Here is a 13,712-nt window from a genome sequence, read left to right on the forward strand (position 1 = left end):
CTCATACTATTTTTATATAACACTGATTGATATTTTCTGTTTGTCTGGCCTGTTCCCTGTTTGTCAAGAGGAAGCAGAGCGTTCTTGGGTTTGACCCCTTCCATATGCTTGCTTACCAGTGCTTATGGATTGATAAAAATGGGTGGGATAGGACTTTGAGTTCTAGATTTTGTATTTCAATAGAGTTAGCAGCAAATCGAATTTCATTCATAAGAAGGTGAAGGGACTGGGATGGCAAAAGGTATTTAAATGGCATGAAGGCCAACCAAAGGCCTTGAGATATAGAAAAAGATAATAGGCCTGTGGGCAATGTGGCCAAGAGGGCACACCCGATTTTCTTCCTCTTTAGAGGCCAGAGTGCTGTTGAAAAGGGGGTAGGCCTACCGATAGGAAAAGCATAGCATGGCATTACCTGTAGGAGTTTTTAGTGGGTGAGAATTTGGGCTCATTCTGAAGAGAAACATCTGCCATTTGAGTCCAATGAAATGAGCTTCGCAAGAAACGAAAATAATGGGCACCCTTCCTATGGCAGCATCCATCAGACAGAAATTCCCATTCCCTGCCGCATGGCCTCGGAGGTTCTTTTCAACTCCTGCATTCTATGGCTGCTTCTCCAGCCAGGACACCCTGATGTTGCTCCTTCTCCACCCCGACACTGGCTTTCATGGTCGGAAATAGGAACTTAGTGGAATTCCAAAGGCTATCCTGTGATGGATGAAAAGTGACATTAAAATGTTAATGTAGGTAATTCATAAATTGGTTATAAACATCTCCCCTCCCACATACATTTTATATAATTAAGGTGTTAGCATAATAAAGTGTTTGACTGCTAACCAAATGGTCAGCAGTTTGAACCCACCAACTAGCCACTTTGATGGAGAAAGGTGAAGTAGTCTATTTCTGTAAAGATGTATAGATTTACACCCTTGGGTCCCCTATGGGGCAGTTGTACTGTGACCTATAGGCTTGCCATAAGTCTGAATTGCCTCAGTGGCATGGGCTTTATGCTTTTGTAGTTTCCCTGTCATTATAAAATGATGTCAAACTGTGTAGTGTCAAGATTTAATGATCTCATACAAAAATGTTTTCTTTTATCTTGAATTTTGAACATTTATTTAATGAATCGAGTTAAAAAAAATGCCTGTTGTCTGAGATGCTCACCTGCCTGGCACGATCGCTGATGACAATGGGTGCAGGCAAATGTGGCAAAGAAAGCTGATGGTGCCCGGCTACCAAAAGATATAGCACCTGAAGTTGCTGAAGACAATGAGTGCACAAGCAAATGTGATGAAGAAAACTGATAGTGTCCATCTACCAAAAGATATAGCACCTGAAGTCTTAAAGACCTGAAGATAAACAAGCAGCCATGTAGCTGAGAGACAACAAAACCTACATGAAAGAAGCACACTGGCCTGTCCCGACTAGATCACTGAGGACAAAGTGGGTGCATAAGCAAAAGTTGTGAAAAAAGCTGATGGTGCCCGGCTATCAAATGATATAGCATCAGGGGTCTTAAAGGCTTGAAGATAACCAGGCAGCCATCTAAGAAACAACAAAGCCCACAAGGAAGAAGCACACCAGCCTACCCCGACGCGAACGCTGAAGACAAAGTGGGTGCAAGGGCAAGTGTGGTGAAGAAAGCTGATGGTGCCCAGTTGTCAAAATATATAGAATCTGGGGTCCCATAGGCTGGAAGATAAACAAGGGGCTATCTAACTGTAAAACAACAAAGCCCACATGAAAAATGCACATCAACCTGTGCGATGACAAGGCATCAAAGGGATCAGGTATCAGGCATCAAAGACAAAAAAAAAAATCATAGCATTGTGAATGAGGGGGAGTGCAGAGTGGGGACCCAGGGCCCATCTGGGGGAAATTGGACATCTCCTTGCAGAAGGGCTGTGGGGAGGAGACAAACCAGTCAGAATATAGTGTAGCAACGATGAAACATACAATTTTCCTCTGGTTCTTGAATGTTCCCCCCCCCCCCACTATCATGATCCCAATTCTACCTTACATAACCAGCTGGACCAGGAGATGTACACTGGCATGGATAGGAACTGGAAATATGGGGAATCCAGGACAGATGAGCCCCTCAGGAACAGTGGTGAGAGTGGTGATATTGGGAAGGTGGAGGGAGAGTGAGGGAGAAACGGGAAACAGATGACAAGGTCTACATGTAACCTCTTCCCTGGAGGACAGACAGGGAGAACTGGGTGAGGAAGACGTCGGATGGTGTAAGATATAATAAAATAATAATTATTTATAAATTATCAAGAGTTCGGGGGGAGGGGGGAGCGGGGAGGGAGGAGAAAATGAGAAGCTGATGCCAGGGGCTCAGGTGGAGAGTGGGTGTTTTGAGAACGATGATGGCAACTTATGTACAAATGTGATGGACACAAATGAAGTATGTATGGATTGTAGAAAGAGTTGTATGAGCCTCTAATAAAATGATTTAAAAAATGCCTGTTATGTCTTCTCAGTAGAGCTAACAAAGAGCCTTTGTGGAGTAGGATTTAAAAACTGGAGACTTTATTATGAAGTTATTTGAGGAAGATCTATAAATAAAATGGGCATGGACATTCAATTAGTGTCTTTGACATTTAAGAATAGGAAGTGGGAGAACTATTGTCATTTTGGAAAATTGTGCTTTCAGATTCACATACTAATTGGAATGTTGAGTGCAGTATTAGTGGTTTTAAATGGTATTGGAATTCATTTTAATTTTGACCTGAGGTAATAGTTGTAGAGGTAAAGTGAAATCCATCTTACTGACGAACTACTGGTTGTATGAAATGATTAAATCTGATTAATAAAGCATTAAGTTCAATCCACTAAGAGTTCAAAAAGATACTTGGATGTTCCATAAAAGAAGATTTAGTGCATATAGCTTTCAAACAGTTTGCTCATTGTGGATGCACAGCCTGTAGACTGATGTAAGTGATCACACAATACATTCATAAAATTGGGGAAGTAACATGTCTTTTCTTTGAAATGATACCATCCTTCAGGGACAGAAGGCTCTTTTTCAGAATAGACTTTCTTCTGAAGTGATCAGCCTCTATCTAGGTGTTGTATCTCTTTTCCTAAGACATCGGAGAAATCTCTTTTCTTAAATATGCCTAAGCTCAGTGGACTGGTAAAGCTCAGGGTACTATTAAGGTCTGATTTGTGACTGCGAAAAAGAAAATCATCATGCTGGGAGAATTTCACTGGTGAGAAAGATTCAAGCAGTATATGACCTTGCATATGCGTTAGTGTGCTTCATTTAAAGAGCCCAAGGTATATGCATTTATGACTGATTACATCTCTCTTCCACGAAGTCCAGTGCAGTTTAGCCCCCTGGTGCTAGGGAAGGCGGGGAGCCACCCGTGGGCTTATGGAGGTGCCCGGGAAATCACTGGTAGTCTTGGAGTGCGAGCCCACTCTTTGGAGAGGCCAGTCTTCCTCGTCTTCTCCAGGACCGTCTTCGAACTCCAGTCCAGATACTCTCCTGTGTAAGTAGTGGTTTTCTGGAACGATGAAATAGTGTTTTGTAATATTTAGATGTCTGAAACAAGTACTGAACAACCAAATCTGATGACTTTAGTACCATGTTGGCATTGGAAATAGGACAGTGCTTTACTAATGAGGATAGCCAACATTTTTCTTAATAATCAAAAACCCTTAACGTTTTCTCAAGATATTATTAAAAATACTGACCCTGGAGCAACTATCTTTGGAGCCTATGAATCATTGTGACTTGCTAGTCATCTAATTGGGCCATGGAACGCATTTTTCTTCTTCCCCTTTCTGCTCTCCTTTCCTTTATGGCCTCGGCGTCCCTCTAAAGCGCCTTGTTTCATGAGCTTATTTGTAAGGGTTGTAGAGTGCCGGTAGGATGGGGCAGAGGCCAGTACAAATGGCCATTATTTCTATAATTCATATGAACTTAAAAAGGTTACTAAATTATCCGAATGTCACCATTCAACAATCTAACTTTCATTTGGGCTTCTTTATTTCTGTGGGACTTCTCCACAACTTCAACTCCTACTTTTTTGGCTTATGTAAATAGATATTTCGTTCTCCTTTTCCCTCTACAAATATTACTAAATGAATTTACTGTGATAGCACTAGAGATGCAATAATGAATTAATGACACTGCCCCCCAAGTCTCTCTTCAAGGAGGATCTGGTGGGGAAGTTGCACATACGAAATTATGATTAGAATATGATAAATATAACACCAGAGCTATGGAGGATGGCGAAACTGTGTATGGAAGTGGAAAAAAATCAGAAAATTGAAAATTAGTAAGAGGCAAGACTGTAATTTTTGATAGTTGTTTATGTTGTTCAATCCACATAAACTTCAGGTGTTGATTTTTCAATTCAGTGTGGTGGAGCTTCTCCTTGGCCAGGAGGTTAAAGCATGTAGTTTGTATCTTTAAAGGGTTTTCTGTGATAGCTTTCACCGTGTCTCGAGGCTTAGCTGGTGGTATATTGTTGCTCATGATTTATTGCCTCTGTTTCTATTGTCCAGAGTTAGCTAGTTTATCATATTTCCAAGAATTCTGTCTTGGTCACTGGACAATCGCTAGAGAGTCTGTCATATTGCGTGTCATCCTTCAATTTTCAACTCTTGTATTTTATGTGTTTTATTTACTTAGCTTACTTTTAGTTTTAAGCAGTCCTAATACTCAGTATTGTTTGTGAAAGGAATCTGAATGTATGTTCTTCAGTAGTTTATTTGATAAATAGTTAAGATTCTACTATGTGTCAGGAATTGTCAGGAGCACTGGGAAAAGTAGAAATATGGTCTTCAACTTCATGGAACTTAGTCTTATGGGGACCATCGCCAAGGGAATAGGTAGTTTTTGTAAGAAACTGTTATAGGGGAAATACGAAGGGGTACTCCCCCCATACAGAACTTTTTAAAAAAATAAAACAACCTTACTACCTTCAAAGCACCATATATACTTGAGTATAAGCCAACCCGAATATCAGCTGAGACACCTAATTTGACTACAAAACTTGCATTTAAAAAACGTGCTGAAAAACTCAGCTTATACACGAGTATATATAGTACTCTCCAACGTACCTAATACATTTGTCAAATCTGAGAATCCATTCTTGGAAACATTTTTCAAACTCATCTGTTTGGATGGCTGACAGCACCTCCCTCATTTTTTTCTTCACCTCTGTCCTTTCACATCCCTCTTCATTCTCAGAAACAAAAAGAAGTCTCATGGAGTGAGGTCAGATATGTGGGGCAAGAAAGTCATGACTGGTGACCTTTTAAAAATAATTTTATTTGGGGCTCATACAACTCTTATCACAATCTATCTATCCATCCAATGTCAAGCACATTTGTACATTTGTTGCCATCATCATTCTCAAACTATTTTCTTTCTACTTGAGCCCTTGGTATCAACTCCTCCTTATCCTCCAACCCCTTCCCCACCCTTGTTCTCTCACGAATCCTTGATAATTTGTAAATTATTATTATTTTTTCATGTCTTACACTGACCAATGTCTCCCTTTACCTGCTTTTTTGTTGTCCATCCGCAGGGAGGGGGTTATATGTAGATCATTGTGATCAGTTCCCCCTTTCTCCCCCACCTTTCCCTTACCCTCCTGGTATCATTCCTCTCATGATTGGTTCGGACCTTTTTCTTTGTCCTACAGGGTTACGCTCTCTTTTCAGAACCTTTAATCAGCGGTTCTTAATCTTAGGGGGTCAAACAACCCTTTCACAGGGGTCACCCCATTTATTACAGTAGCAAAATTACAGTGATGAAGTAGCAATGAAAATAATTTTATGGTTGGGGGGTCACTACAACATGAGGAACTGTATTAAAGGGCCACAGCATTAGGAACGTTAAGAACCACTGGCTCTAAATAGAAGCTTGATTAACAGTCTGACCTGGTGGAACGAACTCTGAATGTACTATCGCCCTCACCACAGAAAAACAAACAAATGAGCATCGTCTTGATCTTTGATTTCACTTGATGAGCACTTTTGGGGGGTGAAATGATGATGGCATCTTCCAGTGGCTTAATCAGTGTTTGCTTTCAGAGTCATAAGAATCAGTCATAAGAAGTCATAAGAACCACCCTTAGAAAAGTTTGGGTCTCTTCAGAGCTGCTTTCAAAGCATGGCATGTTTCCAGTCGAGAGTTTCCTTTTTCTGGTCACTCAGACCTGAGGCACACATTTTCACAATAACCCTTCTCATCCCCAAATCTTCCGTTACAATTTGCTGAGCCAAGCTCCAGGATAGTGCAGATAACTCCCCCTTCTCTTCAGTGGTCTGTCTTTGAGCACAGATGCACAAATTTTGTTTGCATTTTTGTCTGTTTGGGAAGTTGACAGACGTCTAGAATGAGGTTTGTCATCAATCGACATTTCACCTTCTTTTGAAATGAGAAAACCACTCATACACTTGAGTTTTTCCTCATAGCGATGTCCTTGTAAGCTGTGTTCAACATCACAGCACCTTCTATGGCATTTTTCCTGAGCAGGAAACAAAATTTCACAGCCGAGCATTGTTCTCTGAAATTGGCCATCACAAAAACAAGGTCGAGCGAAACTGCTTTTACGAAAAAATTCACTGTGACCAGAGAGAACCTTCCCAGGCGATGCCACTGGGTGCACAAAATTCAGAGCCAGTTGCTTGATGCTCACCTAGCAGGGAAAAAGCTTACAATGAAAGCTCTGCCTAGTGGAGCTTTCTTGTTTGTTTTGTTTTGAGTGTGTGTGTGTGTGGGGGGGGGGGCGGTGCCCCCTCACTATGTGGTGCTGCTTGACTCATGGTAAGGACATCTCTTTAGACTTGGGGGTCAGATAGGTGTTTTTGGATGAAAGGTAGCTTGTTGGGGCAGTGTTTCAAGAGGAAGTAATGTGTGCAGAAATCTAGACCTGATGGTTTTAGGAATTAAAAGGATTATGGTTTTGAGCTTTAAGTATGAGGTGAGGAGTATGAGGCTAGTGGCCGTTGAATACATATCATCCTAGGCTGTGTAAGTCTGCTAAGAAATCTAGACTTCAAGGTTAAAGAAAGTCATTGAGGGTTGTAAGTAGGGACGTGATATGATCAGATAGACGGTTTGGAAAAGTCACTTTATCTGCAGTTTGGAGACCATAGGTAGGGGCTGGAGTAGTAATCTAGGCAAGCATTATTAGAGCTATAGACTATGGAAAAGACCATTGGCATAAAGTTACTAAAACTTCAGGTGAGGCAGAGACTCCCATTAATTGGACATATAGCTTTGTGATTTGCTTTTTTATTTTAGGATTTTTTAAAATAATAGATTTTATAACAATTTTATTTTTTGCATCCACTTCTGTATATGTATGTTTGTGGTCTTTTCTCTTGAGTCTGTCTGATCTTCCCATTAGCTTGCAGAATTAGGGAGGGAAATGATATTTTCTATTCCTCTCAATTTGCCCACAACCCAGGACAGAATACTATTGCACACAATGTATCTTGTTGTCTGACTTATTTTCTGAGAAAAGATTCATATATTTTTAAAACACAACCAACTTCTTTTCTACTTTCCTTTTTCTCTTTAAAAAATACGTGTATTCATTCTCCTCTGAAAGAGATTGTTTTCTGTTCATGTTTATATTACAGTTATAATTTTAAAAACTAAGACAATTTTTACATAGCACATTTCTTCCTCCAAACCATAATCGATGCTCATGGAAACAGCAGTCAAGAGATCAGATGACACATGGCATTGGGTAAATCTGCTGCACAAGAGCGCTTTACAGTGCTGAAAAGCAGGCTTGGTACTTTGAGGACCAACATGCGCCTAACCTAAGCCTTGATATTTGCCATCACCTCAATTGCATGTGAAAGTTGCATACTGAATAAGGAAAACTGAAGAAGAATCTGTGCATTTGAAGTATGGTGCTGGCAAAAAATACTGAAAGTACCATACACCGCCAACCAACCAACCAACCAACCAACCAACCAACCAACCAACCAACCAACAAACAAACAGACCTGTCTTGTAAGTACAGCTAGAATATTCCTTAGAGGCAAGGATGGCAACACTTTATCTCCCATAATTTGGACATGTCATCAGGAGAGACCGGTCCCCTGGAAAAAGACATTATACTTGGTAAGCACAGAGGCAGTAAAAAGGAGGAAGATCCTTAGCAAGTGTATGGACACAGTAGCTGCCACCATGGGCTCAAACGTGTGAACAGGTGTGAGGCTGGTGCAGGACCGGCTTCCCTCTGCTGTGTTCAAGGTCGCCGTGGGTTGGAACCAACTCGATGGCACCGAACAACAAGAAGCCACTATGGAAATGGAATATGGGTGCTTCTAGTTTTACAAATGAAGAGGCTACTTCAATCTTTAAAGATAATTAAAGTTATTTTAAAAGGGAATTGCTATTTTGTATATTAATAAACGTACTTGCTACATTCCCTAAGTTATAAAGACTCCCACACCTGTGTATCCAGATGAGATTTCTCTCTTAAGCATTCAGGCTCATACATACAGTTGCCTACTAAGAATATCAATAAAGATAACCCGTAAGTCCCTAAAATCCAACATGTTCCAAATGCTAATAATTATGTCCTCGTGTTGTACCACTCTCAGTCCTGGCCCGGAACTTGCTCTACCGCCTCCTCCTGGGGTCTTTATTTTGGTGGATGTTCTTACCATTCACCCACATGGCTGAGCCATCTCAATCTAAGGGTCCTGCTAGACTCCTTCTTTTCCCTAAATCCACAAATCCTGCGTCTATCTCTTAAGTATCTTTTAATTAATTTGCTTCTGTTCAGAGGAGAAGTTTGGAAAGCAGGGCTCATACCTTTCCCCACTCCCAAATTTCCAGATTTAGGAGCAGAGAATAGCCAGTGCTTATAAGAACTGGCTCAGGCACCAAACTGGCATGGCTCAAATCCCAGCCTAGTTCCTTAATAGCTGTGTAACTTTAGGCAACTTAACCCATTTTATAACCAGTTGCCAAAGAATTTTTCGTGTGTAGGAAATGGGCTAAGTAAAGGTTTTAATGTGAGTGGAGGATTGGGTTAAGGTACGGCTCAGTTAGGGTTAAGTCTTGTGGACCGCGGCTTTCTAGGAAGGAATGGGGCCATACAAGTAGCAGTTTAGAGGGAGGGATGAATGCGGCAGCAGGTATCTTTGCTCAGAGCTGGGAGTCTGAACTACTACCAAGGGCAGGGAAATGTCAGTGGATAATCAGACTGGATTTAGAAGAGAATGTGGGACAAGGGATATCAGTGTTGATGTCAGATGGATCCTGGCTGAAAGCAGAGAAGACCAGAAAGATGTTTACTCGTGTTTTATTAAAGACTGTGCAAAGCCATTTGATTCTGTGAACTGCTTAAAAAAGAATGGGAATTCTAGGACACTTCATTGTGTTTCTGCGGGACCTGTACATGGACCAAGAGGGAGTTGTGTGAACAGAGCAAGTCAGAGAATACTGCATGGTTTAAAATCAGGAAAGGTGTTTATCATCAGGGTTGTACCTCTTAACATACATATTCAGTCTGTATGCCAAGCAAATCACCAGAGAAACTGGATTATATGAAGAAGAATGTGGCATCAGGATTGTTAACCTGTGATACGCAGATAACACAACCAATTTTGCTTGCTGAAAGTGAAGAGAATTTGAAGTACTTGCTAAGGAATATCAAGGCTTGCTACCTTTAGTATGGATTATGAATCAATGTAAAGAAAACAGAAATCCTTACAATTGGGTGGATAGGTATGATAAATGGAGAAAAGAGAAAAATTGTCAAGAATTCTTGCTTGGATCTACAATCAATGCTCATGGAAGCAGCAGTCAAGAAATTAAATGACACATTACACTGGGTAAATCTGCATAAGAATACTTTAAAAATAATTTTATTGGGAGCTTTCATAACTCTTATTGTGATACATCCATATATCCGTTGGGTTAAGCGCATTTGTACATATGTTGCCATCATAATTTTCAAAATATTTTCTTTCTACTTAAGTCCTTGATATCAGCTCCTTATTCCCCCCTCTCTCATCCTCCCTCCCTCATGAGCCCTTGATAATTTATATATATTTTTTCATGTCTTACACCAACCACTGCTTCCCTTCACCCACTTTTTTGTTGTCTACCCCCCCAGGAAGGGTTATATGTAGATCACTGTGATTGGTTCCCCCTTTCTCTCCCCACCTTCCCCTTCTCCTCCTGGTATCACTGCTCTCATTATTGGCCCTGAGGGGTTTACCTGTCCTAGATTACCTGTGTTGCAAGCTCTTATCTGTGCCAATGTACATGCTCTAGTCTAGCCAGATTTGTAAAGTAGAATTGAGTGACAGTGGGGCAGGGGGCAAGAAGCATGTTAGAACTAGAGGAAAGTTGTATGTTTCATCGGTGCTATATTGGCTCGTCTCTTCCTTGTGACCCTTATGTAAGGGGGTGTCCAGTTGTCTGATGGGCTTTGGGTATGCACTCCATGCTCCCCCTTGTTCACATTGATGTGATTTTTTCATTCTGGGCCTTTGATGCCTGATACCTGATCCCATCGACACCTCATAACCACATAGGCTGTTGTACTTCTTCCATATGGACTTTGTTGCTTCTCAGCTAGATGGCTGCTTGTTTATCTTCAAGCCTTTAAGACCCCAGTTGCTATATCTTTTGATAGTCATGCACTATCAGCTTTCTTCACTACATCTGCCGTACCTCTTCAGTGATCCTGTTGGGAAGGTGAGCACCACAGAATGCCAGGTTATTAGAACAAAGTATTCTTGCCTTGAGGGAGTACCTGAGTAGAGGCCCAATGTTCATGTACTACCACTGTACTTAACATAGAAATATTTCCCTATCATTATATATAAATATATTTACATATGTACATGCCTGTATTTAGCCCTCTGTAAATGTCCTTTGCCTCCTAATTTGTATCAGACCTCTTTAAAGTGTTGAAAAGCAAGCATGCTACTTTGAGAACCGAAGTGTGCCTGACCCAAGTCATGGTATTTTCAACACTCTTATGCATGTGAAAGTTGTATATTGCATAAGGAAGACTGAAGTAGAATGTATGCATTTGAGCACTGCCAAAAGAACAAATATGTCTAAGAAGAAATATGACCAGAGGACTTCTTAGAATCAAGGATGGGAGACTTCATCTCATGTACTGTGGACGTATCAGGAGAGACCATCCCTGGAGAAGGACATCAGACGTGGTAAAGTAGAGGAGCAGTGAAAAAAAGAAAAGAGGAAGACCCTGGACAATATAGATCAACCCCGTGGCTACAACAGTGGGCTCACACATGTCAACTCTTGTGAAAGGGCTCAGGGCCAGGCCGGGTTTATTTCTGGTGAACACAGGGTTCCTATGGATGGGAAATGAGTCCGTGGCACTTAACAAAACAATAGGGGGAGGAGCTAAGGTGGGTACTGGTATTTACAGTGCTTCCCCCCAAGATCAATTTGCCTACAGTTGGGGAGACAATGTCAAGATGAAGTTGTAGCAGATGATACTGGAGAATCTGTGATGAAGTGCTAAGTTGTGTGTGGTGTCGTGGCGTGAATTAGAAAGGGAGCGACCATGTTTCCCCGATGATGTGAGACCTATCTCTAATGATGGAGGTCTTGGGTTAGATGTGAGGGAAAGCCTGCTTGGTGACATACTGGTAAGAATGAACATTCCATGTTTGTGCGTGAAATGAGCACTGAAGTTGGAAAATCTGAATTCTAGGCAGCTTTTTCTCATAACGCATGTGGCCTTTCGCAAGTCACTCCTCTTCTTTGGCCTTTATTTCATTAAATTATTTAAAAATACTTTCAATTTATATTTAACAGATTGCCCTTCAATTAAAATGTTCATTTACAAGAGAGGGATAAAAATATCAGTTCTGATTGCCTCATCGCTGAAAAAAATTAAAATGCCCTTTGACTGCCTTTCTGTTTCAAAGATTCTTATTCCTGGAATTAAAGAATTTGAAATTCTTTGTAATGATGAAGTATGAATACAAACATAAGTCGTGGTATTTGCATTTAATGGAGTAGAAACGGGTAAAAAAATCTATGTGTAGTGACAATGAAAGCCAGATTAAAGGTTTTATACTTGATCTGAAATCTATACTTGGCAAACGACATGAATGGGTCATTCCACCTAAGAGGATAATCAGATGGCCACCAAACACATGAAAAGATCCTAAGAGTCAGTAGTCACCAGAGAGATACAAATAATTCCACAGTGAGATATTGTTTACCCCCACTAGGATGGCTAAGATGAACAAACAAACAAAATAACAAATGCTGCTGAAACTGTTGGGGAATGGGAAACTTTTGCTGGTGGGAATGCAACATGGCACAGCTGCTGTGGAAAGAAGGGTGTTCATTCCTCACACCCTAAAAGAGACCATAGAACCCGTACTTCCACTTGTAGGTACATGCCAAAGACACGCAAGCAGAGATTCCAACACATGCTCATTCAACCCTTTTCATGGTAGTCGAAAGGTAGAGACCCGAGTGCCCATCAGAAGATGAGTGGGTGAGCAAAATGTGTTACATATGAGGAGACTTAAAAAACTTCCTGGGGAATGGAAGGAAAGGAGAACGGCATTTCCCCAGGAACTTTTTGAAGCCCCTTCATATATGCAGTGGAATACTGCTTAGCCTGGAAGAGAAATGAAGGCTTGCAACACAATACCATACAGCTGGAGCTCGACGATTGAGAGGAAGAAGCCAATCACAAAAGGACGTAGATTGTAGGACTGCAATTACATAAAAAGACAAGATTGGGCAAATGCATCGAGATCGATGTTTATTACCAGGGACAGGAAGCGAGGGCTGAAGGCAACGTTTGCTTATGGGATACTGAGTTGTAGTGTATAGTGATAGAAAACATCACATTGATTAAGAGTAGTGTCCCCTTTCACCCCTGTGAAATAAAGCCTCTCATCCACAGCTGAGTAATGTAGGTTGTAAACCAGTAAAAGTTTAAATTGATAAACATGTTGTGACATTTTCAATAATGATCGAAAAGGAGTGATGGCGAATGCTGCTTATGTACAAACCAACATCTCTGAGGATTTGGTTCCTTGGTTGGGAGCCGTAGCGCCATGGGGACGTCCCAGTTAACCGGTCTGGTAACGTCACTGCTTCTGTTGGCTCATGGAGTTCTGTGTGTAGGGCTTGGGTTTAGAAAGCTTTCCTGTGGTCGTCCCAGGTTCAGCGGTTGCTCGTCGCTCGCTCTCCACCTGCAGCAACAGAGTCAAAGGCGAGCCAGGAAGAGGCGGAAATGGAGTGTGTGGCTGATGCCGCCTTTGCCGTAGCACCAGAAGTGCATGCTGCCCGCTCCCGCTACCGAATAGTCTGAATGAAGACTCTTTATCACGAAGGGCTTTCAGAACAGAATTTCAAATTCTCTTGGAATCCAGACTCTCTGGAGCCACGGAGGATGATGAACCCCTAGAACTATTACCCTGCGATCATCTTTAATCCTTAAATAATAAAAAAGAAATACCTCCTGAGGTTTTCTTAAAAAACCAAACAGTTGTTTACTTATCTAGTAAAAAATGCCTGCCTTGATTACAAGGATCTATATAGGATCAAATTGACAAGAACATGTTGGAAGACGAGCTAGAAGGCTTAGGGGGCAACCGAGAATGTCATCAGTGTAAATTAATTTTTCATGTGAAGATTGTTGAATTCATATATGTTCTGCTGTGCTTGTGCATATTGTCCAAATGACAACAAAAATCATTTTAAA

General features: G+C 41.1%; 1 protein-coding gene across 1 annotated transcript in view; it reads left to right on the plus strand.

Annotated features, from left to right (window-relative positions):
* Positions 1–13,712, plus strand: part of STK33 (serine/threonine kinase 33) — a 227,320-nt gene that overhangs the window by 19,484 nt on the left and 194,124 nt on the right. The gene's annotated exons all lie outside the window — the stretch shown is intronic.

The sequence above is a fragment of the Tenrec ecaudatus genome, chromosome 4, assembly GCF_050624435.1.
Source record: "Tenrec ecaudatus isolate mTenEca1 chromosome 4, mTenEca1.hap1, whole genome shotgun sequence".
Classification (NCBI taxonomy): Eukaryota; Metazoa; Chordata; class Mammalia; order Afrosoricida; family Tenrecidae; genus Tenrec; species Tenrec ecaudatus.